The sequence below is a fragment of the Centrocercus urophasianus genome, unplaced genomic scaffold (assembly GCF_019232065.1).
Source record: "Centrocercus urophasianus isolate 14NV4802_14NV808 unplaced genomic scaffold, USGS_Curo_1.0 seq_11, whole genome shotgun sequence".
Lineage (NCBI taxonomy): Eukaryota > Metazoa > Chordata > Aves > Galliformes > Phasianidae > Centrocercus > Centrocercus urophasianus.
The window spans coordinates 41,246,500-41,265,374 of NW_024884253.1; the positions used below are offsets into that span (position 1 = coordinate 41,246,500).

The 18,875-nt window shown below is 42.1% G+C and overlaps 1 long non-coding RNA gene across 1 annotated transcript; it reads left to right on the forward strand.

Moving 5' to 3' along the window:
• The first annotated feature begins 134 nt into the window (after positions 1–134).
• LOC122155225 lies at positions 135–9,304 on the forward strand. Its single transcript, XR_006167178.1, has 2 exons — positions 135–307; positions 8,591–9,304. It is a non-coding gene; the product is annotated as an uncharacterized LOC122155225 (long non-coding RNA).
• The last annotated feature ends 9,571 nt before the right edge of the window (positions 9,305–18,875 follow it).

Consider the following 18,875-nt stretch of genomic DNA (forward strand, 5'->3'; position numbering starts at 1 on the left):
AATACATATACAAATATACAAAATTCCAAATAAACATAAGAAAACCTTATTTTTTTATTTTTTTATTTTTTTTTACAATGAGGGTGATTAAACATCAGAATAAGTTGCCTAGATGGTTGTAGAGTCTCCACTCTTGAAGATATTCAAAACCCAGCTGGTCACAGCTGTGAGGACCCTTGTTTGAGCACAAGGGTCACAGCAGGGGGTCGCCAGAACCATCTTCCCACATAAGCCAATGCGTACATCTGTGGATAAAGCTGGCACTAAATCCCTTTGAAAAACTGAAAGCTCGTAAGGCACTTGGCAGGTAAGACCTTAATACATTTGTATGTATTTTTTGGCAGAAAGGGGCAGCAATAAACATGTGCACAGATCTACCCCCAATGTAATTTCAGAATCTTGCTTTTAGAAAAGGCAATGTCATCTATACTGTTGATAAAAATGAAGCACTGTAATTTGTCAGTAAATCAGGTGGTGCTATTCTTCTGGATTATTTTAAAAATCCATACAAATTAATTTTTAAAATGTCTCTTTTGCCCTTGTATTATTGCTGTTGTTACTGTGTGGAGTTTGAGTTTCTTTTGACTTCAGTCACCTACTTACTAACAGCCAGTGAGCACTGAACTGGCCGGCTTCTTCTTACGCTTAAATTTAAGACACTTGCGGATACTCTATGATCAGACTTGGCTAGCTGTTTATTTCCCCAGATCCAATGCCTGATTAGAATTTCAGAAAAGCTAAAGTGACATTTGGATTTTGTACGGTGATTGCAAAGAACAGATTTCCACATGATTGTATCAAAATTAATAACATTTCTCATAAAATTTCAAGTACCGGAGCTGGTAAGAAACAACTAATTGTTCTCAGGCAATTGCCAAACTAATTTCCAGCTGCCCAATTCCAAGCTTATTTTACTGTTTAACTACTGAGAAGCAGTAGTTGTAGATATCACTGTTCCTACATCATAGCATTTTCTACAAAAATTAATAGCAAATAATGTAATCCTCTATCCAACAATCACACTGCTAGTTCTTACCAAATCACTGATATTTGGAAGGCTGAAAAGACTTTTTATCAAAGCTGCTTCTGCAAGTTCACCAGTTCTTGAATTCTTCCCTATTCCTTCTGCAACTACCGGATGATGCTGGTAATTCTCCTTTCAGAGGTTCTCTAGGTTAGGCTGGCTATGCCTATAGTAACAGTTACTAACTGGAACAGATTTGTAAATCAAAGTATTTGGTGCTAAGAACTTGGTTTCTATGTCATACACATTTCAAAGAGTTTTATTTTGGCCAAGCTGTGATCTGATCCCAAGGATTGCAAGTCAGTGGTGGCAACTGGACTGCATTAAGCAGACTCTGTTAGCTTCATATCAAAGGAATTAAATTCATAAACACCAGTACTCCTTTGTGATGTGAACTAAAGCATGTTAAGTGAAGATGGTGGTAATACTTGTTTGAAAAATGCACTGTTGGTCCGAAGTAAAAGACTGCAATGGCTACATCCATTATTCTGTGATTAGAGCACCTGATAGGTACCTTACAAAGAATTTAAAAGAATCAACACATTTGTTAACATGTGTTAATCAAAGAAAACAGTAAAAAGTGTTGGAATTGGTAATTCCAACAATTGGAACAAAGAGAGAAGGTACAGATGAAGTTAACCAATGTACCTGACCCTGAATTGTTATACAGTCCATACTCATTTTTTCTCCTTATTTACTCTGCTTTTCAACTAGTTTCAGTTTTGACATCTCAGTCAGCAATCTGCTAATAAGCAAACATTACAAACAGATAATTAAGCAATATGTGAAAAAAAATGGTGAAAGTTCTTTGCGTGAGGTGTCTCCCATGAGGTAGCAAACTGGATTTTTAATACGTGATTAGGCAATGGCAGTAAACAAGCAGGCAGTTTAAAGAAGTTTTTACAATCATTTATATGGAGCTTATCTACTTTTGTGACCGTGTTCTCTACAGCGACCAACACTTTGTTTTACCGCTGACTTATTGTGTTCAGGCAATATAGCTATCCCTTATTTTACTTAAGAGTTGAATCTGTATTTTACTTTACAGAATAAAAGAACTATGTGCCACATCATACTTCTAAAACCAATACAAACAGTAGGAAATAATGGAGAATTAATGGAAATGAATTAATAAAGGACAGTGCAACCTATTTAAATAGATAGTGTGTGTATGGGAACTGCTGAGTCATGGCCTGAACCTCTGATCACCTGAGGTGAGCAGTGAGTCAGCCAGAGGAGCACAGGTGAAGGCAATTCACCTGTGCTGCTGGAAGGGGTGGAGCCTGGCTCCACCCCTCCTAGACCTATTTAAGAGCTGGCTACCAGTGGGGAAGGATCTCATCTAGAGATCCCTCCTTTTGGTGTTTTGTGGGTGAGCCCAGCATAAGGGTAAGCCTTCCATTTATTCTCTTTCATTATCATAGTCTACTTTGCCTAACTCTCTTGTTTATTTTGTGATTGTAATATCTTAATATCCATTGATTATACACTTGGCGAGCCAGGCAGGCCAAATATACTAAAACTTACATCATGTCTTTTCTTTGGAATTTCTATAAATGGGTCAAGGGGGAGAACAATACTCTTCTAGAGAAAATAATTCCAGGGCGGATCCCAGGATTTGAGGGATCCCCCTATTAGGAGTTAGCTGCTATCATTGAAAAATGGGTGTTATGAAAAAAAAACACGTTATGGGCAATATCTCCCCATGTCCGGGGAGACTACTTTCAAGGACTTAGCAAGGATGTGCTCATCACTAAAGAAAGGCAACTGGCTGCCTCCGCAGTGGTATGGCCACTATTAAGTGCCTTAAATCATGCGGATATAAGAAATGATACTTTAGAGACTGAAAATCAACTTTTGAAAGATTGCATTGAAAAACTGGAGCATGAACTTGGCGTTTTAACAGGGAAGAAGCCAATTCTACATCTTCTCGTAGGCGAAATTTGTGACATTTCAATAAACGATGACCAGACTCCTGAATCAACAGACTTCGTTGATCAGGAAAAGAAAACATCTAAATTAGATCTTGAATATCCAGTTCTGACTGATCAACTAGAAGTCCGTCCTGTTGTAATCCAGAAAACAAAAAAAGTGCAGGGCAGACCGGCAGGAGTGCCGCCTGATCAGTGGCCCCCTGCCCAGACTCATCGACAAGTAACGGCCCGGCCATACGGAGCAACAGAATTAATGGATTTAGTACAGTGATTTCGGCAGAAGCCTAGAGAAAAAGTGCCGGCTTGGTTATTAAGACTGTGGGATTCTGGGGCAGAAAGTGTCTTGGTGAATGGCCCAGAAATTGGCCACCATGACTGTCCATCCTGCTCTCAGACAGAGGCTATATGTGGGTAATCAACATCGTGATGAAAACCATTCTATACTAGAATGGTTAATGGCGGCCTGCCGTATGGTGTGGCCGAATAAATCGGACATACCTTTACATACAGGCATGTGGTCCTCCATGGAGGACCTTCAAAATTATATCCGTGAACTGGGTGTAAGAGAGGCTATCTATGAAGACACATTTGATGGCCCTGATATGGTTAAATTTTCAGCAGGGATGAGAGCCTTAATTTTACAGCAAGCTCCCTCCCATCTCTACGGCATCTTAGTCTCTATATTAAATCTCCTTGTAGCCTCAGAAGCCATAGTCCAGCAGGCTGCCCAGTTAGTTGCCGACTTGGGAGGAACAGAACGCCTGCGGACTAGGCGCAGTATTCGGCTATTAGAAGAAGCAGAGGTCCTGCCGGTAAATAAAACCAAAATGCCGGCTACTCGAGCTCCTCGATCAGGACCCATAAAGGTATCCTGAAAACAAATGTTTAATGACTTAATTTGGGCTGGGGTCCAAATTGCTAAGACTGACTGCCAGCCCAACCATGTCCTTCTCCAGCTCTGGAAACAACTAAAGGACAATCAAAAATTCCAGAATTACCCTAAGAAATCAAGGGTGAGGGTTATAGAGAGGGTACCAACAACAACATGGAATCTAGAAGATTTTATTGTTCCAAATAGGAAAAAAAAAAAAAAAAGCCACCTCAGATGTCTCGGACCACAATGCCTGAGCCACCAGAAGCAAAAGAATTGGCCATAACACAGTTCATGGTGTGACAAGGGATGCTAGTCCCCATAGGGCCTGCAGATGGGACCGGAGGCCCTATGTAGAATTAACGATTTATTGGTTCTGGAAAAATATTCAGAGAGTTATGGCATTGGTAGACATGGGAGCAGAAACATCAATTATCTATGGAAATCCAAGGAAATTTGATGGGGACAGAGTGATGATTGGTGGCTTTGGGGGACAGACTATTCCTGTCACCCAAACATGGTTAAAATTGGGGGTTGGGCGTCTCCCATCCCGGGAGTACAAGGTGTCTATTGCCCCAGTCCAAGAATACATCCTGGGCATAGATATTCTGTGGGGTCTGGCTCTCCAAACAACTGTGGGAGAGTTCAGACTTCGACAAAGATGTATCGGTATCCGGGTGGTGCAGGCAATATTAAGAGGCCATGCGAAACATGAGCCTGTTTGCCTGCTGAAACCACACCAGATTACTAATGTAAGGCAGTATATACTCCTGGGTGGGCAAGATGAAATATCGAGAACGCTGCAGGAATTAGAAAAAGTGGGTATTATAAGACCTGCACATAGCCCATATAACTCCCCGATATGGCCAGTGCGAAACTCAGATGGCACACGGAGGATGACATTAGATTACAGAGAATTAAATAAGGTCACGCTGCCTATTCATGCAGCTGTACCCAATATTGCCTCCATAACCCTAATGGACACATTGAGTAGGGAGATAAAAACCTATCATTGTGTCCTAGATCTAGCAAATGCATTCTTCAGTATCCCAATTGCTGAGGAATCGCAAGATCAGTTTGCGTTTACGTGGGGAGGCAGGCAGTGGACCTTTCAGGTCCTGCCACACGGGTATGTGCATTCACCAATGTATTGTCATAATCTAGTGGCACGTGACCTGGCTAATTGGAGAAAACCTGATGATGTTAACCTATATTATTATATTGATGATCTCCTGCTGACATCCGACTCACTGGATGCAGTAGGACAGGCAGCAGATTCATTAACCGCCTATTTACAACAGACGGGATGGGCTATAAATCCCCAAAAGGTGCAAGGTCCAGGCCTGTCTGTAAAATTCCTGGGGGTGGTTTGGTCAGGAAAGACCCAAGTGCTACCCAGTACTGTTATAGATAAGGTTCAGGTGTTCCCAGTCCCTACAACATCAAAGCAGCTGCAAGAGTTTCTAGGTATATTGAGTTACTGGCGTTCCTTTATACCTCACCTAACGCAGCTGCTAAGGCCACTATACAGACTCACAAAAAAGGGGCAGCTATGGGACTGGGGGAAAACTGAACAGGATGCTTTCCAACAAGCGTAACTGGCAGTTAAACAAGCCCAGGCATTGGGTATATTTGGTTCTACCCTCCCAGCTGAGTTGGATGTTCATGTTACTCAAGACGGCTTTGGTTGGGGCCTGCGGCAACGCCAGAACTCTGTTTGGACCCCCATTGGTTTCTGGTCTCAGGTTTGGCACGGAGCAGAAGAAAGATACAGTATGATTGAAAAACAGTTATTGGCTGCCTATTCGGCATTACAGGCAGTAGAGCCAATAACTCAAACAGCTGAAGTTATAGTCAAGACCACTCTGCCAATTCAGGGGTGGGTGAAAGATCTGACCCACCTTCCTAAGACAGGGTTGGCCCAAGCACAAATAGTGGCACTATGGGTCGCCTACCTCAGCCAAAGGACAAGTCTGTCTTCATCACCCTTGAAAGAAGAACTCCAGAAGATCCTAGGCCCAGTTACGTATCACAGTGATGCACCAAAAGAAATACTGGTCGCTCCACCAGAGAAGAGTCCCGTTCAGGAGGGAAAATATCCTATCCCTGAAGATGCCTGGTACAGAGATGGGTCCAGCAAGGGCAACTCGAGCAAGTGGAGAGCAATATCATACCATCCTTCTACCGAGACAATCTGGTTTGACAAGGGGGATGGTCAGAGCAGCCAATGGGCAGAACTGTAAGCTGTGTGGATGGTTATAACCAAGGAACCTGGTGATGGTATCCTGAACATCTGCACAGATTGTTGGGCTGTGTATGGGGGCTCACTCTTTGGATTGCACAGTGGGCCACCCAGGAATGGACTATCCACGCCTGACCGATCTGGGGCAAAGACATGTGGTTAGATATATGGAATATGGTCAAACACAGGACTGTACATGTCTACCATGTTTCTGGTCATCAGCCCCTACAGTCACCTGGAAATGATGAAGCTGACACACTGGCCCGAGTTCAATGGATTGAGAATTCACCGTCTGAGAACATCGCCCGCAGGTTACATCAGAAGCTACAGCATGCTGGACAAAAGACAATGTGGGCAGCTGCTAAAGCATGGAGACTGCCCATACAACCATCTGATATCGTCCAGGCATGCCAGGATTGCGATGCTTGCTCCAAGATGAGACTGAGATCGTTGCCCAAAACAACAGCCCATCTTGCTAGGGGACACAATCCTCTCCAGTGATGGCAGATCAATTACATCGGGGCCCTTCCTTGTTCCGAAGGAGCAAGATACGCCCTGACCTGTGTCGACACTGCAAGTGGGCTGCTGCAGGCCTATCCAGTACTGAAAGCAAACCAGGCATATACCATCAAGGCACTCACTAAACTGATGTCTGCCTACAGGACACCTCAAGTCATCGAGAGCGACCAAGGGACTCATTTTACTGGTGCAGTGATAAAGCGCTGGGCAGAAGAAAATAACATCGAATAGCGATTCCACCTGCTGTATAATCCAACAGGAGCAGGCCTCATTGAACGTTATAACGGTATTCCTTAAGGCTGCCCTGAAGACAGACTCCCAGTCCCTGCAGGGATGGATGAAAAGACTGTATGAAACCTTGGGGGACCTGAATGAAAGACCTCAAGGCGGCAGACCCAGTGCCCTGAGAATGTTGCAGATGACATGGGCCACCCCGCTTAGGATCCAAATTATGGGCACTGATCATCAAGTAAGACCCCACTTTGGTAACAAAAATAATCTTCTGCTCCCTACCCCTGAGAATTTAGATCTGGGTACCCATAAAATAAAATGGCCCTGGAAGGTGCAGGTAGGACCCAAGTGGTGTGGCCTACTTGCACCTTGGGGAAGACTATTGGAGGTGGGAGGCTCAGTAGTCCCTCCAGTTAGAGGTACATGGCCTACTGATATTGTGGTCAACACTCCGATCTTTATCGCTAAAGGGATCCCCATTGTGTCCCTGTGGCAGATCAGGACACCTTTTTTGGTGCCTGATATCATTAGGCAGCTATAGACATCCGGCCAGAAGGTGTGGTACAGGCGGCCAGGATGTGCCCCAGTACAGGTGGAAGTGTTGACCCAGGATAGAAATACGGCCTGTATCTTGCCCTGGAGAGCAGACCTTCCCCCTCCTAGTACCTCTGAAACATCTGTATTACTGCCTGTGAGTCTGTGAGCCTTCAGGACCACCAGAAGGAACAAAATGCCATCAAGCGTTCCAGTGTTGCTGTCAGATCACGTACAACACCCGGTGATGGTCTGCATGGGACTGATGGGACATAGAACGGACCTGCACCTCAGGACCTCATGTCTCCAGTCACATCATCGAGCACTGGCCCATAGAAGAATATGGACATCCACTGATCATCACTCGTCTTGAATTGTACCAACACATGTTGCGATAAAACTGTATAAGCGTCGCGATATACCGGATCTCTGTATTAGAGAAAGCTTACCCTTTAGTTAACCTGATCATTGGTTCATGCTGTGAAGGGGTGGAGTGTATGGGAACTGCTGAGTCATGGCCTGAACCTCTGATCACCTGAGGCGAGCCATGAGTCAGCCAGAAGAGCACAGGTGAAGGCAATTCACCTGTGCTGCTGGAAGGGGTGGAGCCTGGCTCCACCCCTCCTAGACCTATTTAAGAGCTGGCTACCAGAGGGGAAGGGTCTCTTCTGGAGATCCCTCTTTCTGGTGTTTTGTGGGTGAGCCCAGCATAAGGGTAAGCCTTCCATTTATTCTCTTTCATTATCATAGTCTGCTTTGCCTAACTCTTGTTTATTTTGTGATTGTAATATCTTAATATCCATTGATTACACAGTATGCATTTTCTGATGAATAAAAAGAGTGGCAGTTTTAAATTGTGCATTTATTCTACAATTACCAAGACCTATAACAGCCAAAAGTAACTCATGTTCTCTCTTGACACAGTCAGGGGCCTGTGGATTACAAGGATGTTGTTTACATTTTCAGTTTAACCTGCAAGTAGAGTCCAGTGTCCTGACTAGAAGCTCTATATTTGAGGGAAAAGAACATTAAACACAAAGAAGAAGGAACAGGTCTTTAGCAGGTTGCTCCTTTCTTTTATTTATTTATTTATTTATTTATTTTTACAGTTCTTTGCCTTTAAACATGTTTTACAACTTTTATGGGTGCTAAGCTATCTAATAAGCCCTAGTAAATATAAGAGACACCTGCAAAATCTAGGCTTTTGCTAGTCATTTAAATTTCTTTCTCTGCAGACCTACACATTCCCATGCTGCTAGTACAAGAAATTACAAGGAAAGACATTAGAAATCAATGTGGAGGTTGCTACAGATCTACTGCAGTGACCAGGAAGATCTCCAGCACCAGACAGATGGGCAGCAATGCAGAGTAGGCTACACATTCCCTTGAAGAGGCACTGTCTTTTTATGTCTGCACCATCAAAGGTGGGCATTACTGTAGCACGTATAGTAATAATAATCCTGCAGTTTGTATCTTGTGGCTTTATTGCAGAATAATGAATGTTCATCAGGCATTTTCCAGTGTAGACAGAAGGCCACACCTGCTTACTAAAGCTATATTAGGGGATAATAATGCTGGGCAGAGATACTGGGGAAAAAAAAAAAGAAAAAGAGTATGGGAGAGCACTAAAATATCTTTCTATCTTTGCACATGCTCTTTATGACGTCAGAGCAACTTAAATTCATGGTAAACTGTAAAGAACCACTTAGAAGTCAAAATAATAGCTCTATATGGACAAAGATTTTCTAGCATTTTTGGTGGCTACTTTTATACTTGGCTAGTTTTGTTGTTCTATACTTCAGCACAGACACTGATAATTTCGCTATCTGTATAGTGCAGTGAGCAACTGAGAGTCAGGACTGCTTGTTGACATTTAGGTGAAACCTGACTGACTGAGTTTCAATGTGAACTTAGATGAGATCAATTAATTAAATAATCTTGAAAATTGCTGGCTGTTGTAGAGCATTATGTACTTCACTTAGCAGTGCTTACAGATCTGCTTCTAAAAAGCGGGATGATGTTCACGTGGTCCATCATTCTCAGATAGCTGGATGTTCCTTGTTCTGTCTCAGACTTCATGTGTTATCTTACACAAATCTGTTCCACTTTTTTCAGTTAATTTCACAAGAGGGGATAACACTGCAAAACTACCATGTTAGTTGATGAGGCACAAGCACCAGTAAAGATAAGAGCAGTCAGATAAACCTAGGAGATAAGAGACCTTCAATCAAATCCAAGGTATTTCAAGTCAGACACCTATGTATGCCAAGTTACACAACTCCAACGTTTACAAATCTTGCAGGAGCCATGAGGAAATAACATAAAGTGAAAATTATAATAGATTCCACCTTCTTACAGAGGAGCAAATGTGACATGTTTGCTTTGATGAGGAGTTATCAAGAAAAGGAAATAAACCTTCCATTTCCTCCCACTGCTTAGTTAAATGTAAATTTAAAAAGCAACTTAAAAAAACAACCAGAGGAAACTCAGGTGTACAGCATTTCACACTCTACTGCCCATTGCCACTTCAGGTGTATTTTAACTGCTATCTTGTCATTTATGTAAGAAAACTGTCTTTTGTAAGCAAGGTAATTTCTTTCACAAGATTACACCTCTTCCCCTGCACTAGAACCTGAACTACACTTGACGTGTTTTCTCACAATCATGTTTTATGAGTGGGCTTACACTGAGAAACTAACTGTGACCAGTGTGCACCCCAAAGCAACTGTAGCTGGCCATATCATACTACAGCTCCAGGAGCACACTCTAGGGATGTGAGATGGGGAAGCCTTCACTAGGGGAACCTCTCTCTTCATTGCGGACGCCTGAGGCAACTTCAAAGCTTATAAGACCACAGGGACGAGGCGTACCTGGACTTGACATCTCATCACTGCAGCAGCTAAGCCGTTAGGTGGGTGGATGGCGAAAGCGCAGCTCCGTGAAGCGCGAAGTCAAAATCAGCATCAGCCTCATTGCTCCTAGCACAGACAGCAACAGTCCTCAGATGCCCCCTGGTGATTTCCAGCTGCACTGCAACTCTTTCATCTTAACCTATGAAGAGTATTTTTAGGGAAGGAGAGGAATCGCAAAGAAAGAGTTTGCATGGCTATGTTGCACTTTGTGTCCCACTGGGAAGTGGGGAGCACTCGCTTCTCCCTCGGTAGACACAGTCCCGAAGATAAAACACACAGGTACAGCTTTACATTTGAGGCTTCAAAGCATATCAGAAACATTCTTGCTGGGATCATTCCAATCCACAATAAAGTCTCTTAACCCCTAAACCATTTAAGACGTATTACACTTTATGAAATATTTGAGTAGAAATATCCTACAACTAAAAGTATCAAGGAGTGCAAGCACTGACTAAATCAGCATTCTTAAGTACTATGCTCAGAGACAACCTGAAAATATTCAGTGCCCTCTTGTGGCTTACGTTAAGAAAGAAGAAAAAATCATAAAAGGAACTACTGAAGTTTGAACAGTCTCACAGCTGAGGTGGCACATCCATCACATCTTCCACAACACTGGTGCCACAAACATGACCCTGGAGAAAGGCCTGTTGAAAGACCCAGAGCATGTGAGGAGAGACTGAGAGCTGGGACTGTTCAGCCAATGGAAGAGGAGGCTGAGGGGTCCCAGCTAAGTCTATCTGCTGGGATAGAGCCAGGCTCTTTGTAGTGGTGCCTACTGCCAGACTAAGAGGCAATGGGCACAACCTGGAACACAGGGTGTTCCCTCAGAGCATCAGGAGCACTTCACAGAATTACAGAACTGTAGGGGTTGGAAGGGACCTCCAGAGATCATCGAGTCCAACCCCCTGCCAAAGCAGGTTCCCTACAGCAGGTCGCACAGGTAGGCATCCAGGCAGGTCTTGAACGTCTCCAGAGAAGGAGACTCCACCACCTCCCTGGGCAGCCTGTTCCAGTGCTCCGTCACCTCACTGTAAAGAAGTTCTTGCGCACATTTGTGCAGAACTTCCTATGCTGCAGTTTCCAGCCATTTCCCCTTGTCCCGTCTCCACTCACCACTGAAAACAGTCTGGCCTCGCCATTCTGCCCCCCACACCTTAGATATTTATAGACCTGGATCAGGTCCCCTCTCAGTCTTCTTTTCTCAAGGCTGAACAGACCCAGTTCACTCTGCCTTTCTTCATAGGAGAGATGCTCCAGGCCCTTCACCATCTTCGTGGCCCTCCGCTGGACTCTTTCCAAGAGATCCTTGTCTTTTTTGTACTGGGGAGCCCAGAACTGGACGCAGTACTCCAGATGAGGCCTTACCAGGGCAGAGTAGAGGGGGAGGATCACCTCCCTCGACCTGCTGGCCACACTCTTTCTAATGCATCCCAGAACGCCACTGACCCTCTTGGCCACAAGGGCACACTGCTGGTTCAGGGCCAACCTGTCATCCACCAGGACACCCAGGTTCCTCTCCGCAGAGCTCCCCTCCAGCAGCTCATCCCCCAACCTGTACTGGTGCATGCAATTATTCCTCCCCAGATGCAAGACTCTACACTTGCTTTTGTTAAACCTCATCTGTTTTTTTTCTGTCCAGCTCTCCAGCCTGTCCAGATCTCACTGAATGGCAGCACAGCCTTCAGGTGTGTCAGCCAATCCTCCCAACTTCGTATCATCAGCAAACTTGCTGAGGGTGGCCATTATCCCCTCATCAAGGTCATTGATGAAGATGTTGAACAAGACTGGACCCAGCACTGCCCCCCGAGGAACACCGCTGGTTACAGGCCTCCAACCGGACTCTGCACCGCCAACGACGACCCTCTGCGCTCTGCCAGTCAGCCAGTTTGCAACCCACCTCACTGTCCACTCATCTATCCCACATTTCCATTAGTGTATAGACACTTCAGGGAAGCAGCATTCCCCTGCCACACTCCATCCCTTCAAACTCCACCCTCATCAACAATCAAGTTCTCTTTTGAACCTGGAACTACCTGCACAACCTCAGCAGCCCTCATTTTGTTCCCTTCCCCCTTCTTACCTAGTTTAAAGACCTTCTGAGCTGTGCAGGTGATGGAGCGCTGGCACAGGCTGCCCAGAGGCTGTGTGTGGGCTCTGCTCCTCAGAGACCTTCAGCAGCTGCCTGGATGTGGGCCTGGGCTCCTGCTCCGGTGTCCCTGATGGAGCAGGGGCTGAGCCCAGAGGACCCTGCCAGCCTCAGCCATTCTGAGGAAAAAGCCACTGGTTTCTTTTTGCCTTTGATGCACACTTGCAGAAACAGAACACTCAGAACAAGGTTTTTTGCAAAACACATGCCTGTCACTGCTAATGGGCTGGTCTTTATGAAATGTGTTCGTTTTTAAGCAAAATCCTAACATACACAACCCAAAAGGATATCCTCCCAAGAAAAACACACACACACACAAATACTTTCAGTTTGAAGAGGTGAAAGGAGATGATAGAAAACAACTCTGAATATGAAATCTGACTGGTAAGACATCTTAAGAAATAAAAACTCCCCCAGTCCTGGAAACAGACCTTAGCAGGCTAACCCTGAAAGTTGTTGATGCTAAATTTCTTAGTTATTCTATTTACTCCTAAGGTCCACATCAGCTCCAAGATACTGAGGGCACAGCCAGAGGAGCTTCTGAAGTATACAGAATAGGAGACAATATTTACAAGTTAAGAAATAAAATCCTATCTGTGTAATTGCTGAATAAAAAACAGAAAGGACAATGGGAAGAATACTTAGATAGGGAAATCTTATGAGAGTTGCTGCAAGGAAGGATATGTAGAGGGAAAAAAAGAGACAGAGAGAAATCCAAAAATAAAGAAAGAGAATATAAAGTAATAGTGAAAACAGTTTTCTCAGACTAAGCATTCCCATAGGCTAAAGCAAGTGCATAAGAACAGCACTGTATTACTAAGCCCTGGAAAACGGCCTGCAGCTCTACAGAACTGAAAAATTCATCTTAAACATACAGAGAAGATTTCAAGATGTAAAGTGGGATTAGATGCTTTCTATTGAATGCATTTGGCAGTGATTATATTCTATTTTAGCTCTGATCTGACCATGAAGACAGAGATATATGATAATGAGGAAAAAATAAGTCTCACAGACAAAACAATGGAGGTTAAGGCTAGAAAATGAAAGGGAGAACGTTGGCCCTTCCCAAAGCAGACATAGAGTTTAAGCACCATAACAATCCAAACCAACTTTATGCATGAAGAAAAAAAAAAAAAGCAAAGTCAGGCTGGCAATTCACTGGAAAGTGGCAATCACAACACGCAGCAAAAGCCTTTTTATAGTAGTCGTCCTGAACTTTGTCTTCTACGTACATTCAAACGTGTATGTAACAGGACCTAGAAGAGACCTGATATCTAGATCTAGCTTCAACGCATTCTGTACTGAGAAGAAACTATGGAGTTTCTGTCATTAAATTGCTAGTTCCAACAATTCTAAAAGAACCTGGAAGGTGCTTCTCTGGGCACTCTGGGCACCTCTGGGTTCACCAGGCCCAACCGCTGCTCCAGCAGGGACACCCAGAGCACGGGGTCAGGAAAAAATCCCATGAACAACCTCTAGGCAATCTGTGCCAGTGCTCCATCACCCCTACAACACAGAGGTGCTGCCTGGTGCCCAGAGGGAGCCTCCACTGTTCCAGTTTGTGCCCAGTAAAACAAAAAAATACTGAAAATATACCCTAAAAATATGTTACATATATTTATAGTAGTTCTAACAAACTCATATGTTCAAGTCTCATTGGTCTGAAAAATAACATCAAGAATCCAAAAATGCTTCGCAATGTGGATACCTTCTAGGCCTGACTACTTGTCAGAAGATGACCCAGACAGAGAGATGTTTCTCTTCCTGGGAATGAAATCCTGTGTAAGGACTGGAGCAGGACAGAGGAATTCTACAGAGCTCACTTATTGTATTATGAATATGCAGCCAAGGAGAAATAAACACACTAAGTGCATTCTCTCTAAATAATGGGATACACTTTGTTACAGTAAAAGAAAATTAAATGGAATCTCAAACATGGTTACAAGCCCTTTGTTAAAGTGGTACAATAATCTATTTAGAGCTTACAAGGAGAAAGAACACTAAACTAATAACAAAAAGTAAATTTATACATCTTGCCAACTTCTATCACTCAAAACAAGATCTTAAATTTCATAACCATATTATTCTGCGTATGACCTTAGAAATATAAAAAACAAAAAACAGTGGAAGGGCTTTTCAGCTCAGAAACACAGGGGCAGAAGGACAAACACCTGCATACCACCATGCTGGTCCAATAATGCAACCAGAAATTCTTTTCACAGGGAAAAAAAAAGCAAAGAAAAAAAGCAAACAAAAGCCCACCTTAGTTCTTCTCACTAAATCTAACTAAATAACAAGATTTGCTATTGGCAGCAAGTGTTCTTCCTTTTAGGAGGTTCACCTCTATTAACTTTGCATGGGACAGCAATATACTAACAGGAGAGGGAAAAAAGATGTATTAGGAATAGTTTTGTCCAATCTATCATCTTTTTTTAGTTTTGCTTCATGAAAAAATCTTAAGATGTGATGTAAAGCAGCCTGTCAGGACATGAGAGGATTGTGAGCTAAGGCCACAAACCATTAGTTTCAGTAACATACACACTATTTCACAACTTAAAACTATGAAAGCATATAAATGACTGTGAACTGGAGTTTAAAAAGCATCTGAAAAAGAAATAGCAGCAAACGGACTGATCATCTTTATTATGCAACAAAGAAACAAATAGAAAATAAGATACTTTAATAGAAGAAAAAATAATAAAGGAAAAATTTAAAACATAATGTAGCATATTTCAGCTATGCACAATGCAACATGAACATATTATTTAACAGCAATGTCTTAGTAGAGGTTTTATGTTTCGAGTACAAGCATGGCTCATTACAAATACACAATGGTTTATGCATGTTTGAGTTTCAGTAAGAAAGATCATGACCAGAAGCAGTGTACTTAAACAGACTGTTTCATTTTCAAGAAATGCTTACCTAGTGAATGTGCTGGATGCACTCTCTTCATATTATAAGTTTAAAATATCAAAAGCAAGGCAGTGCCTACCAATACAGATATCACCATATGCAAATAAAGAGAATAAACACCGTGCAAGTTTCTTTTTTTTTTTTTAATATTGCATTGACACACATTTGTTGCTTTAACATATGCATTCAAGCCTCTTTGTTTAAATGCAAACAAAATGCTACTTCAGCAACCATGTATCAAGTGGCAACTAATTATTGCTATAGAAGAACTCGCTTCCCAGACTTTTAAAGCAGATGTAATTCCGTTTGCAATTTTCCAAGTACGCTCAAGTAACAGAAATAACCAGTTCCAGTGTCCATGAGGTGTTCTGAATCTGTATTGGCTATAGGCAGTTATTGCCAGATTATATAAATAACTTACTGAATCTAAAGAAGTTAACCAAACTTTCACATAACTAATTAAATTAATTTGCAAATCTACACAGCAATAAAAAATACACACCATGATCATTTTCTTGTAAAAAATTCAATCTTCAGTATCAGGCTACACTGAAATTCCTTTGCCCTGTTTTATAGTTGGCTTTGCAGAGGAACAAAGGGAAAGAAAAAAAAAAAAAAAAAAAGAAAATCAAAATAAACTTTTCTCACTGCTTTCAGTGAAGTGCTCCAAAGCGGTATGTGGTCAAAAGAGCACAAAAACAGACTGAGTGAGGATACTCAGACAGGATTTGGAGGTTGTACTTCTGCATAATGGTTATCGTTACATATAAATCACCAACTAGGCATAAGTAAAAACAAAAAAAAAGAGCAGGTGTGTACTTCACCACACATACAGTACACATTAAGAACAGTTTGACGTTGGGTCATAGTCACGTAGCATGAAGGTTCAGTCCTCAAAGGTATACATTCAGAAGTGTCTCTGTCTAAATCCCCAAAAATGTCATCTGTGCAGATGACTTATTTTTTTTTATTTCCCCTTCCTCCTGTTAATATTAAAGATCTGGAATTTCTTTTAAAAACGCATTTCCTATTTAAATTCAAAATTGGTGGTTTTCTCTTTTTTTTTTTTTTTTTTTTCCCCCCACCAATTTTAATGGCAGTCTTGCTGAGAATGTGGATATCAAGAATAACAGAATGTTGGTAATTAATTTACAGCAAGATTCTCCTCAAGTGTTTTTTCAAGCCTTTGAATGCAGCAGATGTCCACATATCAAACAGCTTTACCAAAATAAACAAGTTCATTTCTGAGCACCAATTTGTCCAAAGCCAATAAATGCTCTACTTACACAGTCTGCTGTGAGAGACAGCACAGACGGTGACTTAAATTCCTAAAACTACTGAAGTTTTTAAAAACCTCCAACGAAACAAAAAACTAGCTAGTCACACACTCACATACCAAGAAAGTACACCTCTTGCATGCCATCATGAATTGCTCAGAAAGTATAGCAGGGGAGCTACCTTCACTGATAGTTAGGAGGATGGAGAAAACTCTCCATTCAGTTGTCTAATCAAGTGTTCTACTTCAGTTATGCTCAAAAAGGGGAAGAAAATAGATGCAATCATTCCCAGGCAATGGCACCATTCTTTCTTAGTGAAAGAAACCTCTGCATTGCTAATCTATACAAAACAAGTATTTTGATTTCTTACACTGGCACTGTTTTCATTTACATAGTAATGGCAAGGAACAAATCACAACATCAAATAAAACTTTGTCCTCAGGCAGGAGGACAACACAAATTGTTAACCTGCAGCTATCTTAGAGACAAAAGATGAACTTAAATTCAACAGTGCAGAGCATCTTCGCATCTCTAAAAATGCTGTTTTCAAAGTTGTTATTGGTCAATCAGAATATCCAGCATTAGTAAAAGAAACTGTGTGATTAACAGAGTAGTAGAAGTTAGAAACAATGAAGACAAAGTTGTTCCAGGAAGGTCTCTGATTCCAAGAGCCTGATCTCATTAAAAATATCAAGTTTGAGTTTCAGTAAAACCATATGTAATGGTTATATATGGTTATATATGGATCCAAGTTGAAGGAGGGAAGATTTAGGTTGGATGTTAGGGGGAAGTTCTATACAAGGAGAGTGGTTAGGCCCTGGAACGGGCTGCCCAGGGAGGTTGTGGATGCCCCGTCCTTGGATGTGTTCAAGGCCAGGTTGGACGGGGTCCTGGGCAACCTGATCTGAATGTGTGTGTTTGGTGGCCCTGCTAGGCAGGGGGGTTGGAACTACATGATCCTTGAGGTCCCTTCCAACCCGGGTGATTCTGTGATATATAAAAAGTTCTTATCAACATGGAAAAAATTAAGCCATTTGTTATTAATACAGGTTTCAGATTATCAACAGAAATCATGTAATTTTTCCTCTAGGATAACCAGTAAGACAGAAATCCATTCTTTAAAAGTTCACATGACAGGATTCTTGAACTGCATTTCGGTACTGGGCTTCTTCATCAAGCTGATAATTTTAAACAAAATGAAAATGTCATTAAAATAGTCAAATAATCAGGTACCACAATCTCTAGTTCAATAACTCATTTTCCCCACTTCAGGCTCTTTATTTCTCTAAGTATTTACTTTGTTTATGTTGCACAGTATCCTTTTTTTAACCAAGAACCAGGAGACAGAGAACTCAGATGAGCAGGATAAGCTCATTGAGCAGAAGGGCCCACCTACTCTTCCTGGCTGAGTTACATTGCAGAACAGTCAGCTCAGGAAAGCTGACTGCATCCCACAACTCTTCTACCTGGGCTCCCAACTAGCCATAACCTTTTCCATTAATAGACATAAAACCTTATCCCCAGACTACAGTAATCATAGATTGTATCACATGTATCGCAAAAGATGTGTGGTTAATCCTGCTTCTTTTGAAGAGATGTATTCTAAGATGTTACTATATCTCTGTAAGTGAATTACAGAGTAATACATCTCTTTGGTACAACTCTGGCAGGTTTCCCAAATCATTATTCCAATCAGTAGGTCTGCATCCTCAAGCACTCAAGATGCACTCAAGCTCAACATCTCAATTCCCTGTGTCAATCTCTTCCATGCCTTCATCACAGGTGACTCACCACAAAGTACATACTGAATCTTTGCCTTCCTTAACCTGTGAGGCTGCCTATGTCTCAAATACTACGTTCCTTCTATACGAGGCTAACACAGCATATCCTGAACTTTGTTAACACTTTTGAAACTACAGAGTGAACTCTCCAAAATCTCTAAGCTCATGTGTAGGACTCAACTGGTTGGCTTCAGTTACGATCCACCCAGTGACTACATATGGGTATGCAGCTTTTAATCCACTCAATGTCCATTTAATCAAAATAAGCCCAAAAGAATACCAACTCTACACCTCTTTTTTACGTTGCAGCCCCTTTCACAACACATTGGAAGAGAGGGTGTAGCAGCATACCAGCTCTTCAAGCTGAACTTTGAGTCCTGAGAACTATGGTTTAAACTCTGGTGCCACATTAGGTAAAAAAAATGTCAAATAAAACAGAGTATCACCCATTATGTTATTCCTTCTCCTGAGGAAAATGAACTGTCACAGGA